This window comes from Apus apus, chromosome 17, assembly GCF_020740795.1.
Source record: "Apus apus isolate bApuApu2 chromosome 17, bApuApu2.pri.cur, whole genome shotgun sequence".
NCBI classification, from domain to species: Eukaryota; Metazoa; Chordata; class Aves; order Apodiformes; family Apodidae; genus Apus; species Apus apus.
In genome coordinates this window covers 7,618,831-7,633,233 of record NC_067298.1, presented here as the reverse complement: position 1 = coordinate 7,633,233, position 14,403 = coordinate 7,618,831, and the positions used below count along the sequence as shown (strand labels likewise).

The 14,403-nt window shown below is 39.9% G+C and overlaps 1 protein-coding gene across 1 annotated transcript in view; it reads right to left on the bottom strand.

Annotated features, from left to right (window-relative positions):
- The window catches only part of TOM1L1 (target of myb1 like 1 membrane trafficking protein), a 484,861-nt gene that overhangs the window by 82,458 nt on the left and 388,000 nt on the right, over positions 1-14,403 (bottom strand). The window lies entirely within an intron of this gene.

Here is a 14,403-nt window from a genome sequence, read left to right as displayed (position 1 = left end):
CCCACTTGTGCTCAATGTCACTGTAATTCTGCAAATGCATCTGAAAATACCAGGGTGAATGCAGTGAGTAGCAAATTCTTACTCTAACTCAAAATTTCTTTTCCAGAAAGGTTCTTGCTAAAAACACAGCGATCTTGTCATCTAGTTTCATAATCTGTTTTCTTCAAAGCCGTTGTGCACAATCCTCTTCAAAGCTGTCAGAAGTGACACTCAAACAGCTTGGACAGAATCCTGGCAAATGGGTTAGAACTGATCAAATGTTGATTCGCTCCTCCAAATACTCAATTCTGTCCATTTTAGGCTATTTTAGTGCTCATTAAAAGGGGTAACAATTGTGCCACGTAACCAAATGGTGCAGTCTTGACAAGAACTGCTCCAGCAGAACACACAACAGTGAAGTGTAAAACAGACTGGACATCCTAGTGTATTTGCTAAAGTAGGGAAGTAATTTAATGTACCACTTGGTCTGTGCTACTGGAAAACTTGTTCCAGCTCAAGCTCCTGTCTCTGAAGGTGTTTGATATCAGTTTTACAGGAGGCAACAATCTTGCCTCTGAAACCAAGTGTGCCCTGCAACACCTGCCTGGGGAAGTCACACTCCTAAAAAAGGAACAATTAAGTGAAAAGGGAAAGTCATAATCACATGTTATCTTTAATGCTCCACAGCACATTTAAGTTAAGTACAGCCATCAATTCCTTACCCTGGCCAAATTCCAGGACTGGCAATTAAATCTTCCTGAATGTCTACATTACAGTCTGAAGCATTCTCCTGGACACAGTGGGACTCTGCAAAATTTTACATATTTATTTCTCTCCACTGACTATAAAAAGATTCTGGTCTGGCTCTGTAAAATGCAGACATCTCATTTTTATGTGCAAATGTTAGGATAAATGAATCTCATCCCAAACTCCTGGGAACAGAAAGGAGAACCAAGCCCAACATAATGAAAAGGTTGAGCCTGGAGACTGAAGGAGGAAAAGCATATAGAGAAAACTAGGGAAAGAAAAGATCCTAAATTATATGAAAAGGAACAGCTTTGGAACATCCTAGTAACTATCTTGTATGGACATGAGAAAATCTGGCACTAGCTCAGTATCTGTTCAGAAGAATAAGGAAACCTACAGTGACCTATGCAGTCCATGTTTTGACCAACTAGAACACAAGTTAATCTGCTTTTCATCCAATAGTTGTCTAGTTTTCAGGAAAAAATAAAACAAAACCAAACCAAAAAGAAACTCAACCGATATAATGAAAAAGGCTTGCAAGGTGAGGGGCAGGTTAGCCAGTACTTCCACACTTATCTCACTAAAAGAATTACAGATATTGTGCTGGATTTCTTCCCTAAACACATTAACAGTACAGGGGGTTTAAGACGCTCATTTGTCAGGCTCAGGCATATCACAGGACCAAAACATCCATGATTCAATTATCTGTGAAAAACTGCAGAAAGTCAGAGTGGATCTGAAGGATGTCACATTAAGGAAGGCAAGTGAGAATCAGCACCTTTCCCATCGTTCTCCATACTTTGAAATTTTTGCATCACAGGATTGAGCTGCACTGCTTAACTGACACACTTAAAACATATAGGATTCTCCTCACTACCCCTCAAGAGGGGGGTGTCCCCTCTGACTTCAGTCCACTTTTCCATTCACTTCTCTTAACAAAATAAAAGACTCTCTAACTCCTTTAAGTCTGGGTGCACATGGATTTCACAACACCTGAAATCTGGCCCTGGAATTCCAAGAAGAGGAATCACTGCCATTTGAAAGCAGCAAGTAAAATGCACTCTCTAAAGCTCACGATTCAGTGATGCATTATCTGTGTCAAACCATGGTATATATTTTTAACACCCTAACAGTATAAAGACTTGAAGAATTTTGAAAGACTGAGGTCTATGCTTGTGAGAGCATTCTGACTGAGACTTGCAGGGAGAGTATCAAAGAGAATACATTAAATTTCTCTGAATATTAAATAATTATAAAGGAAACTACATGAAAGGCAGTATTTCTAATAAGGGAAGGTTGAAATTTATGTCAGAAATTAGTCATGATTTTTGAAAATTAGACTTTCACTTCATTTGCTGTCAAATAATTGGTGTTAAGTTCTCCTTCTAACCGGACTGAACCCTAGAAACTAAGCAATAAGGGTGGTCCAAACCCTCAATGGAAGTGCATTAACAATAGTAATTTCAGTCAGGGATGTAGCAAATGGGCTGCATGACTTCTGTTAATTTGGGGCTGCCTTCTTCTTTTGAAGTTAGGAGTTCTGTTGACTTCAAGGAAAATGAAACTGAACTGCCTTTCCTGGCAATCTCATGAATTCAGTTCAAAAAGAAATCAAAGCCTCTGCCCAAAAGCAAGTCCAAACTCCTGGAGTGAAACTAATTAAAAGAAAATCCTGATATATCCATGTGTTCTTTGCATATCCTGGTTTCAAGCAGGTCCAGGAAACAACACCAGTCATGGATAAGGTACTTACAGCCTTTTTATCCTTAGGCATTGATCTTAGACTTATCTGTACTGGGCTCTTGGCTTTTTCATAACCTCAGGCTGATCTCACTTTCAGGGAAGGTGCCCATTCCTTGTTTCAGGAAAGGGGCAGAAGGGACTCTGCTATTTAGACTGTAAGAGTGAGACCAGATGAAGGCATTATTGTTCACTGCACTGTGTAGCATAACAAGACACTAACATTTGTTAAGGCTCTTCTAGGCACCTTTGGCACAAAATTTAAAACTTCCAGGCAGAGAAGAATTACTAGATGTAATACTTGTGCTGCTCTGGTTTGATGGAAGAGAACAAAAGGGCTTCTTGAGGTCTCCTCGAGTGAATGGAGAGCAGCACTGGTCAGAGGCTTGCAACTACCCAGCAGCCAGAGAGAACACATGCCCAGGGCTGTCCAAACCCATCTCTGCTCTGGCAGCTCAGTTGCACAGAGCCTTCCACCAGCTTTGCTCCTCATCCTCTAACTCCTGGCTACACATGCCCTGGCAAATCCTGCAACCTGACCTGACACCTGTGGTACTTGTAGGAATTTACTGATAGTAAAAGAGTAAACCTCCGCCAACAAAGAGATAAACCTGACAATACACCCCAGCAAAGAAGAGGAGAGATGAGCTGCTGAGGGATTTCCAACACACTAAACTTGAAGCCAGCCCCAGCAATCGAGCTGGAGAGGTGGATTCCACGAGTTACATGTGAATGCAGCCTCTGAATGTCTCCACCTACTATGCTCCAGGCAAAGCAGGAGCTATTTCTGTTGCACAGAAACTGATTCTGACATGATTACAGCAGCATCTATTTGGCTTTCAAAAGGACACACTTCAAAGTGGCTCAGACCTGGTTCCTTCAGTACTACCTCTCCCTAGGGTAATGAAATCCCTGCAATTTTATTACACTTAGAAACTCTGACATGGTGATAATTTTGGAGGAACTGGATTGATTTTGAGTGAGTGGTCAGCTAGCATTATTTTGGATAAAAGGCTCAAATCCTCAGTGTAATTAAGGAAGGTACAAGTAGAAGAGAGTGGCACTCAGAAGGTTAATGAAATGCTGTCTGTTTTCCCCCTGAAATACACTTTCTGTACGGGCTGACAGTTACTGTTGATGCCTGATGTGAAATTAGATGATTCAAAGAACAGGCTGAGAAGTAACGTAGGACAGCGCTTGAATTTCCTACTTTGAATAGAACTGCAGAGGTCCCAAAAAAATGACCAGTGTGACCCCCAGTTAATACCATTATACCTTTTGTAGTGTTCACATTCACTCTTTGCCAGTTTGTCCCTCTCCAGCATCAAAAGGGAGAGAGGTGCTGGTGCCCAGGAGACCAGTCCCTACATAGCTATCTAACCTGTAAGACCACACATGCCCAGGGATGAAAGGACTCAGGTACAAGTGTTAGCTTCTTACATGGAAGATGCCACCAAATATTACCCCATCACTTCACTACCTTTGAAGACATTTTTCTGCCTCCTGAGATCCTCACAGCTCCTTTGAAAAGACAGCCTTTGCTGGCACAGCCTGGGCAGCCACCAGCCTGCATCCGAGCACCTCAGGTGGCCCAGTGCATACAGCACCCAGCAGAGGCATGTTGAGACTGCAGAGATATATCTTCTTCTAATGCAAATTTGAAGCTAACATTTTGCTAAATCTTATATTCTGAAGAGTGCCAACAATGAAAAGCCCTCAGTGAAGAGACAGGAAGATCAGATGTTATACAGAGAAACTGGGTTTGTTGTTAATGTGTTCCTCGAGGAGAAAACCAGGGGGAGGGTAAACATAACAAAGAAGAGAAAGCATCACAGCAAAATTATTTTGTCACCCTCAACCTTCACATTACATTTAAATCAGGGTGATGCAGTGAGTTAATTTTGGAGGACCTCAGCCCTGTTGCATCACTGGTTTTCATCAAGCTCTACAGGCTGTGGCTTAACTTCCAGGTGAGGCCTGCCTTGGTGGAGGGGGTGTTCATCAGACACTGCAGTGCTGCAAACTCTGGAGATGTCTGAAAAAGCTCAGACCAGCAGTCCATGCAAATACATATGCTGGGACAAAATTTCCCTGGCACTTAACAGGAATACAACTTCAGTTTAAACCATGTAAGGCTTCACTGAAAAGACATGGAGAAAATTATTTCTTGGGCTCATTACCAAGAATTTCTCATGCAGCTCTTATCACCTTTTTCCCCCATTGCTTCTCCTTTAGAACTGGATGGCCAATCTCTTCACCTCATTTTCTATAAGAAAATGTTAGGTGTGTGCCATGGGATAAAAGAGGAAAGGTGATAATAGAAGAACTTAATTTTTATCTGCTCCAGAGGAGATTCATGTTTCATCAATTCTGAGTTTAAACAACATGAAAATGGGCCCAGACCAAGAGTAAATCCCCTCAGAGTGCAGCCTTTTGAGTCAATTTTTCATCTTAGCCTTTCTAGCTGGAGACATCACACATAAATAAACATGTGCAAGTTATTGCCAGTATGCTCTGCTTTATTAATTTTGTGTAGAGCAAGCTGGCTTTTGGGCAGGTTAATTTCCTGAACTGAGAAGAAAATGGTACTTCACCAATTTCAAAATAAATAATTGTGTGGAAACCTCAGTTCATTCTTTTTAACTCTGCAGAATCTTTGCAGACTCCAGAGCCATGCTGACAGCTTAGAGAAACAGAGCTATTTTCACTACCCAGTTTTCCTGTGTGCTGTGTACTATATTGTGTTACACAGAAATTAATGGCTATTTAAAACCAGCAGCACCTTGTCTAGGTCCTTTTAAATGGAGCCCACTTAATCTTGGGAATGACAATTCCCAAGATGTAGCTACTGTTGGTTTTAAACCCACAAAATACCACATTGTTTAGAGAAAATATTCTTAAACCCTTAAACCTGTTAAGCTCCTGTACCTCAGGGAATAATCACACCTTTGCTGCCTCTATTGCTTTTTTAACCCTAAAAATCCTTAGGAACGAGGAGCAGTGACTTGAATGCTGGAGTTTTTGTGTTCATCTGCCTGTGAACTTGGAACCAGAACACACACCTGAAGTGCTGGTTTTGTTTAAAATAATGAGAAAATTATATTAGCTCATATCACATTGGAAATCCTGTTTTAAACTTGCCTGTTGATTTAAAGGCATGTGGAAACTACAGGGCTTTGACAGTGGCTATTTCAGAATCCAGGCAAAAACAGATGGCAGAATTTCTGAGGTTTTGAAACACATGCTCTGAATATATTTATTAACAGTGGGGTTAATTTTGCTGGAAGTACTAATGATACTATATCGGTACATTTTTCAGGAAACAAGTGGTGTGAAAGCTTGGAGTCATGCAAACCTATGGATCCAGAATTATTTTTTTAGCCTATAAGTTTGAAAGAAATTCTAAATAGCATTTCTAACAATTTGCATTTTTGTCTATTTCAGAACAGACAAGATTAGAGAAATTATGTAAATTTGAAACCATTTAAAATTCATGTGTCATTTTGAGTTTGCAATAATCTTTTCATCATCTTAACTAATGTCAGGTGATAGGCAGAAGTAAATTAATTTATCTGTTGTATCAAAATGTTTAACATAGATAATGCATGAAAGAGAAAATATTATCTGGCCGACATGATGCAAAAATGTCATTCTGTTCTTCTCTGTACAGATGGTTTTTCACTTCCCACGGTGTTTCTCTGTGGAAAATCTGTTGTGTTCTTGGTATTTAATTTGCCTTTTCAATGCAGTTTTCTCAATTAAATCTCATGCAGATGATGCAGTCATTTATATTCAGATGATCAGAATTTCTGCTCTTATTGGATAAACTTTAAACTAATCCACAGGGTTCAGATCTAGCTGCGTGATATTAATTATTTTTTAAATTTAGATAAACGTTTCTTCGGTGGAGATCAAAGGTAAATGTGGTCCCAGATCAAAAGCCTGCAGGAAGAGCATGTTTAGGATGGCTTGCTTGGATTTTATTGCACTAAGGGGAATGCAGGGGAGAGAGGATGGGAGAAGTAGCTCAAACAATTAACTGATCTGTGTAATAAGTCCTGCTGGAGCCTTAGCTCCACTTCACAGCTTAGCACGTCTCAGCACTGCTCTCTGACCACTCATTAAGAGAAGGCCAAGTAGAATGATGCTTTCGTGACAAGGACATTTTCATCTAAACACAGACTTGTGGTCAGGGCATAGCAGGGAAATTTTTACCTGCTGATGCAGTACAATTGTTGGATCTGAGAATCATGATAAAAAGACAAGTATATTTGTGAGAAAAACATTAATTTTCCCCCTCCACTGGCAAATTTACCTGAATAATTCAATAACACTGTCTCCCCCTTCAGGACCCCTCTTCATTCAGGGAATGAAAGAATTCAAAGGGAGCAACCAGTAGGCACAACTCAAGTTGCAACTAGAAACTTAAAACCTGTAGCATTTTGGGGTGCTTGGCTTTGCAAACTCAATAATTGTTTTTTCTATTCTTCTTTCTATTTAAAACAAAACCATCCATGGAAGTGCTACTGTCAGTAGCTAAACAGAAGCATGGAAGCACAATACATCCTGTACAAAATCAATGAGACAATTTAAACTTGGCATTGCCTTGATTAATCTTTGCATACCAGTGAATTCAGCCCTATGTCCATCATAGGAAAGGTCTTTATGAAATTCAGTATCTGGTCCATGGGACCAAGTGGCTTTTTTCTTTCCTCTGCCAATCCAGAGAAAACCTAACAGCTGCCCTGGAAGCTCTGATTTCCATAGCTACAAGGAGAACAAGCAGGATCTTTTTCATGCTCATTAGGATTGTGGATGGGGATGACACAGCAGGTTAAATATTTTATTTTTGACTTTAAAGTTGTAGCGAATCCCTTTCCATGTCATATGAAACAGAAATTGGACATGAGACTGGGAAAGAGAAAGGTCTCTTTCCATTCATTTTTAGAACAGCTGCAAAATGCTGAACTCCCCTTTGCCCCTCAAGTACAATGCCTCCAAAGTTCATCCTAAAAGACATCTTGTAATTTGTTTTATCTATTTACAGAAGGATTTGTTTTTCTCTCTGACTTTGAGTTATTCATAAGATATTCTTTTACGTGGCTATCTGGAGAGTAGCACAGTGGATAGTGAATATGGATTTCTTAGTCTTATCATTGTATGTCTGATATCAGGTGCTCATTTAGACAGAATTCATTGTATATTATTCTCCTGTGACAAAATTAACTGGCCTCCAACTTTCCAGTGCTTGTTATCATTTTCAGAGTGTAAAAACCTCAAGGACTCAAAAGGACAGACAGGCAAGTTTGCAGAACATTTCATTAATTTGTGGGAAATTCTACTTACTGTAAGTGTCATGTCTTTGCTCTGAAGACTGAGAACATCTGCCAAACATAATACCACTTTCTTCCCTCACAGTCTGGCTCCTCTTCTGTTTGACATTGAGGGACTAACCAGTAACTCACGCTGCCTCAGCCTGAAGAGGCAACTATGTATATATATCTAAAGCTTAAATTTCAATTTGTATTGAAATGTCAGTCATCAGATAAATCCAGACACACAGGAAAGTGAATAATAAATAGCTGTGTAGGCCAAGAGAGAATAGGAAGTGCCAGCAATAACTCTTTTCTAATCTATCCCTGGTCCTATAATGCTGTGGTTGTTATTTCTAGTGGACTTTCCTGTTGCTTCTAGCCAGAATGACAGCAAATCATGCTCAGTGGTAGTAATGGCTGAATCTCATTCGTCTGCCTAAGGGAGTTGTCCCAGGAAAGCATTGAAATATTCAGACAACACTTGTTCAAATGATACAATAAGCTCTGGGGTTTGTCCAAGTGATGCGGTGGTATCATGGGACCTTTCTTGAGCTGATTCATCATCTCCCCTTTGCATTTCAATGCTACCTGGGTCCACAAAGACAAAGGCAAAGTAAAAGAATATTAGGTGGCTGCAAGTTTTAACCATCACCTTAATAAAAATAATAACATACACGTATCAACTTTTTATTTGAATAATGCCATTGCCTAATTTACACAGCAACCATTCAAAGAATGTGTAACTAACCACACCCAGTACTGTACCTTACCAATTCAGAGATGACAATACCAAAATGCACTACTCCAAAGTAGCTACAGATAACAAGATACAGCCATATCTGGCCACTGTTGCTATACTTAATAGCATCATTGTCCACAGGTTGTCCCAGGAAATTTGGTCCCTAGCAGATGTAATGGGAATTCAGAAAGATCTCCACTTAGATGGGGACGTGAACAACACAAGATCAATGTAGAATCACTTGCAACACTACCAGATACTGTTAGAAAACTCCTAAAACCAATTGTTTCCTGTTGCAGAACACATTGTAACTTTGCCATTTTGCTCATTCATTGTTCAGTTTCCTTAAAATAATTCTAACATCCTCAGCAACTCTGTTCATGCCTCATCCTGATTCTCTGTGCTCTGTCAGGTTTGAGCCTAAGTGATCTATTATTTTAAGACTAATTTAATAAAAAAACCTGGAATGATTATGAACTTTTGTCCAATTTCAGAGCGTTCAGATTTTTATCTATGGCTTTTTGATTACACGTTATCAGGCATGTTGAACCATGGCATCTTCAGAACTCATGACAATAAGAACAATGCAAATGTGTACTTAAGGAGTTCCAGCCAGTGAAGTATTGCTATGATAGACTGTGAAGTCTTCTTTAAAGTAATATAGCTAGGGACAGAATTTACAGGGGTATGAACTGCAGTAAAGAGCATGCTGTTTCACTGGCATATCAGAGTTAATTAAACTACAGGAATAGTGCCCTGGATTATTTTTCATTTTCTCTGCTCTTCCTAGTGCCTTTTAAAAATACTGGTAATAAAATTCACCAGCTCTTTTGGAGCTGTCTGCCTATCTCTTCTGCCTGTGTCTGTGTATCAAACTCAGAGGGTTTGCCTCATTTTCCAATAGTTGACAATGAAGTGTTCATCTTCAGTAAGACCAAAAAAAGTCTCCCTGGAAATTAGTGAGCATGCTTCAGACAGACCTCAGACATGCTTGCAGTTCAAAAATAGCAATTTACACTTTGAGTCAGTAACTTCAGAAAAGAAGGAACTGTCACAGAGATAAAAACCATGGCCCCACATATTATTTTCTACAGTATCCAGATGCTGCAGAGGAAGGCACAAGAAAAAGACTTCTACTCATGAGAGCAGAATTCTAGAATAATTTCCCTACATGACTTCTTCCAAATTTCTTTTATTAGGGATAGCTACGTCATCACAAAAAAATTTTAACTGTTTTCCAGCTGTCTGAGTTAGCTTACATATGACTACTGAGTTTTCTAAAATCTAAAGAATGGATATAGCTTTTATAAAATATATGAAATTCTAAATGGAGGTGATTTATAGAGTAAAAATGCACTTCTGGGCTTGTTCTCTCCATCGCCCCCCAACATCCTAATTCAAGCAATTTGCTTTTCAGTAACACTTGCATAATAAAGATCTCAAAACAAGGTAAAAATACCAGAATCAGTCTTCCCTTAAACACTGCCAGAGCAGCTTTTGAAGAGCTCTGAGCAGCCCTACCAGAAGGGAGGTGGAAGCAAAACTGAGCAGAGGATTCTCAATGCAGGGTAAGTCCCTTGAATAGAGTCTGACTGAGAATGGCATGGGCTCTTTAATTATAGGCCTTCATAATTGTGAAATGCAGCGATTACCTGACTTCCTCTGAATAAACTCAGTATAATTAATGAATGTTCAAGCTCTAATTATGGTAGAATCTTAGCAAATGAATTCCAGAGAGTAGAGTGTATTTTTGGCATGTTTTCAATACATCAGCTCATTTTTATTACAACTATTCCCTCTGTAATTTTGGATGGTTTAAGTTTACGGCCTTCACTTTCAAATGGGATCAAACATTTGACTGTAAAACTAAAAGAACCAAGAATCCAGGGCCTGAGGCACAAGGCTCCTCCACCAGAATATCTGTATACAACTAAGCACTTACATTTGCTTACATTTGACTTGATCCAGAAGACCTACAATCACCCTGGATGACTGTCCAAGTCAGCAAAGGTAGGCGGGTGCTCAAATTTATCATATACTAGCTTAATAAGCTCAGAAAGAAGCTATATGAGAAGTCAAAGTTGAGCGATAGACCAAAGTCCTTCCCACTTCCCTAGGATTTTGGTACCTGCAATTGTGCTAAAGAGGTTGCCATTTCCCTTGGGATCCACATCAATGACTGCAACCACTGCGCTAAAGAACCAGCCTAACAATATATTACATGATACTTCAAGATTTTGTCATCAGAGGAGCCATTTTATAAAAAATATGAAGAAGTGGACGATTATAAACCCAGTTCCTGCCACTATAGTTGATCATGCAACAATTGTTAAGCTTGCAAAGGTTCATCATGATCTCTGCACTGCCATCACCATATCACCTCCCCACAAGATACATCTGACCATAAATTCACTAAATGCCACCAACCTTTAATTTGCTAAAATAACAGCTGAGAAATCCTGCTTACCTATCTATAAGCAATCAGAACAGATTTTCACTGTGAAAACCTTAATTGAGCCCCCTGAACAAATGTTTTACTAGAAAATAGCATGTGCTATTGAATACAAGGTCTGACATTTCCTACATTGCCTACCTGAGACTGCTAGCATCAGTTATGACCGCTGCTGCTTCCTCCTAGAGGAATTTAATACATGGTCACTCCATGTTCCTGAATTATTTTGTGAAGAGTCTCACTTAAGGCTGCAAATAAGGCAGATGATAGACCTGTTGCAAGATTATTTTGCAATTATCCAGTTTATGCACATCTGCAACTTTTGTGTCAGTCCTTTAACTGAGATGACTGCAAATTACAAGAGTTTCTAGGAATTCCAAAATGGTTCTTAAGAGGAAAAAAAAATATCCAAAACCCCAACAACAACCAAACAAAAAAATCCCCTCCATTGTGCATACAGAATGTAAAGAGTTCTGCCAGCCTGTAGTTTCTTGACTGGTTGCTGTGGCCTTACATTTCTTGTAATCATTCAGCTACCTAATGATCCCCTTATCAGGTGTAAATGAGTTTTCCCACTCCAACCTGGCTTTTAATGTAAGCAGCTAATGAGTGCTATTGCTCTGAGTTTTCTCATGTGAAAGAAGGTTATGTCTAACTAGTGATACAATGACAAGCAGGCGCTAATGTTTCTCTGCTCAGCCTAGTACAGAGGACAGAGCTTCAGGAAGATGAATCTCCCAAGCAAAGAAGGAGGACTTGTTAAGGACAACCATCCTGACAGCCCAAATCCACTCCTGTGGAAGGGCAGGGGTCCATTCACACTCAGTGGAGCCAAGGGGAAAGAGGCTGGTTTGCTGTGAAACCTACTGAAAATCAACAGAACCATTAGCCTGCAACAGACCAACAGATTTATTCAGCAGCAGGAGACAGCACAAGGGTGCTCAGATTTATCAGTCCAAATACCATCATTATTTAGTGTGCAGAAAGCTGCCTTGTCTCACAGTTAGCAAAACAAAATTACAAATTAATAGCCATATATTTCCCCTCATGTCCTGGATCTATCATCCCATTTCCCCTGTGTTGTAGTTTTATTTTGGTACTAAACATATGGGGTCTGGGAAACTGGCAAATTTAGAAAGTACACATATTTTAACCCTATTCTCTCACATAAATTTTTACCTCATGTTAATTTACTGAAGGAGTATATCCATTTTCTCAGGAATCAGCAACATGGAAGAAAAAGAGAAGAGAGGACATTCTGGTTGAACCTTTGACTCTGGGTTACTTCATCCCTATCCAATCACATTGGATTCAAAGAGGGAGGAATGACTCCTACAGCTAAATTTGCAAAAGGGAGCAATCCCAGCTGGGGTCCTGCCATGGGTGAAAGTGGAGGATCCAGAAAAATGCTCCCATGTGTAGAAGCTTGCCTCATTTCAGGAGCACATGGGTACAAGAAAACCTAGGAAAGCTCTTGCTGGGGCAGCCCAAGTGAAACCACCAAGTGACAAAAAATTTTCACAGAAAATTGCAGGGATGGATGCATTAATCATTAGCCTGTAGCAGATGCCCACGGAAGAGTATATGAACATCAGAAGCATAAACCATTATGCCCCTGCTGCACTCTGTAGCTCAAGGATTTTCTGAGACAGAGCTGGTACCTCTTGTGTCTCATAGTCCTTGGTGGATTATTTTTCTAGAAACTCACGACTTAAATTAAACTGAACATGAAAAACACTACAACTCAAACCCAGTATTAGCCTTTTGCTGTAAACCTCTGCTCTAGTAACCTCTGAGATCAGCTCTGCAACCAAATGCACTCCTAGAGACCTTCCACTGCTCCTGCTGCAGCGAGCTGCTGGCAGCCCGGCCGCTCTCCTGCAGCTGGGGCTGAGGCTGCTGCTGTCAATAGATGTCACACTTGTGCTTCGTTAATGTCCTCTGGAGCAGATTGTGCCAAGCGGGTGCAGGGTAGCAGCATGACACAAAGTATTTGAATACACTGCCTTTATATAATAAAACCAAACCCAGGAGAGATTGGATCTACTGTAGGTTTGACGATGTGCATCCCCGGCAAGTAGTGAGCACAGAAAGGGAAAGAGGGAGGAATGACAGCAGGAATCTGATCTTGCAATGCTACAGTTGATTTTCACCTATAGGTTACTAGTTCATAACTGTATAGCTACATGTACATCTGCTTTTTTGGAGAGCAAATGCATTTTAAATGATTTTTTGTGATCTCTGGCTAAAGGTTTTATATAATAAATACAAGGCTGGGCGGAAGCCAAACTACTTGTGTTCAAGGCACAAGAAATTTGCCCTATTTTTTTCAGGCAGAGAAATACAGCAAAAAACCACTTAATGCCTTAGAATAGTAAAAACATGGGGCCTGACTACAGGTGTCCTAATTCTTAATTTTTCTTGCAGATCTAACAAGTGGGATGGCATGATCCATGGAAGAAAACCTAGGAAAGTCTTTCTCCAGAGCTGTAACTTCTGCTTAATGGTGGTTTTAGAAAACTAGAAGAATGTCTTTACTCTTATTTTTCCCTTTCTACATATCTGTCTGGTAAAAATCAATCGTGCAGGCAGAAGAAAGTCAGCATTAGCAAGAGTTTGTAAGACAGAGAATAACATTGGGTTTTAAATCACCTCATCAGTATTTGTGGCATTTTAGATGGAAGTGTTATTGCTGAATTTTGAAATGCAGCACTGAATGTTTCAACCTGTTGTCACTGTAAGGAGATACAGTGGAAAGCTCTGACCACTCTTTGCAACAGGTCCAGCCTGCTGTTCTGGCCAAATTTCATTTGGCCTATTACTAATTCTATTGCTGCAACATCCCTTGCTCTTTCTGGAAATCCAAAACCTTGTGTCATTGCAGTGGATTGTTCCAATGTGCACAGATACCGATTCCAGGGGGGCTCTGCAGAGTCAAAGCAAATCACCCAGCTGCAGTGGCCATTACTTTTTAATGAGCTAAATGCTGCTACTGAATTACTTCTCTTCTGAGCAACTGTATTCCATGCAATGAATGAGGAATTCCTGATTTTTACAGCAAGAGTTATCACGAGACATCTATCTTATGCTGTAAATGTTTTCAAAACCAGAATCAGGCAAAAATGTCTCATCCATTAGAAAATTTTGCTCAAAAGCAGATTTCAAGACCAGGAAGTTCCCCCAACACAACAGTTTTTGGCCAGTTTTGTTCCATATCAAATGATTCCTCAGGGCAGTAAAGCTTGTGGAAAGTTAACTAAACTCTTTCCTGATTTGCACTCATCAGTAGGCTCATTCATTTCGCTCCCACTGAATAATTCATCATTACTAGCAGCAACAGTATGCAAAGCAGGGAAAATTCAGCTCAACTCACATCCCAGGATGAATGTCAGAGTCAGGAAAACAAGAATCTGGAAACTTATTTTCTTATT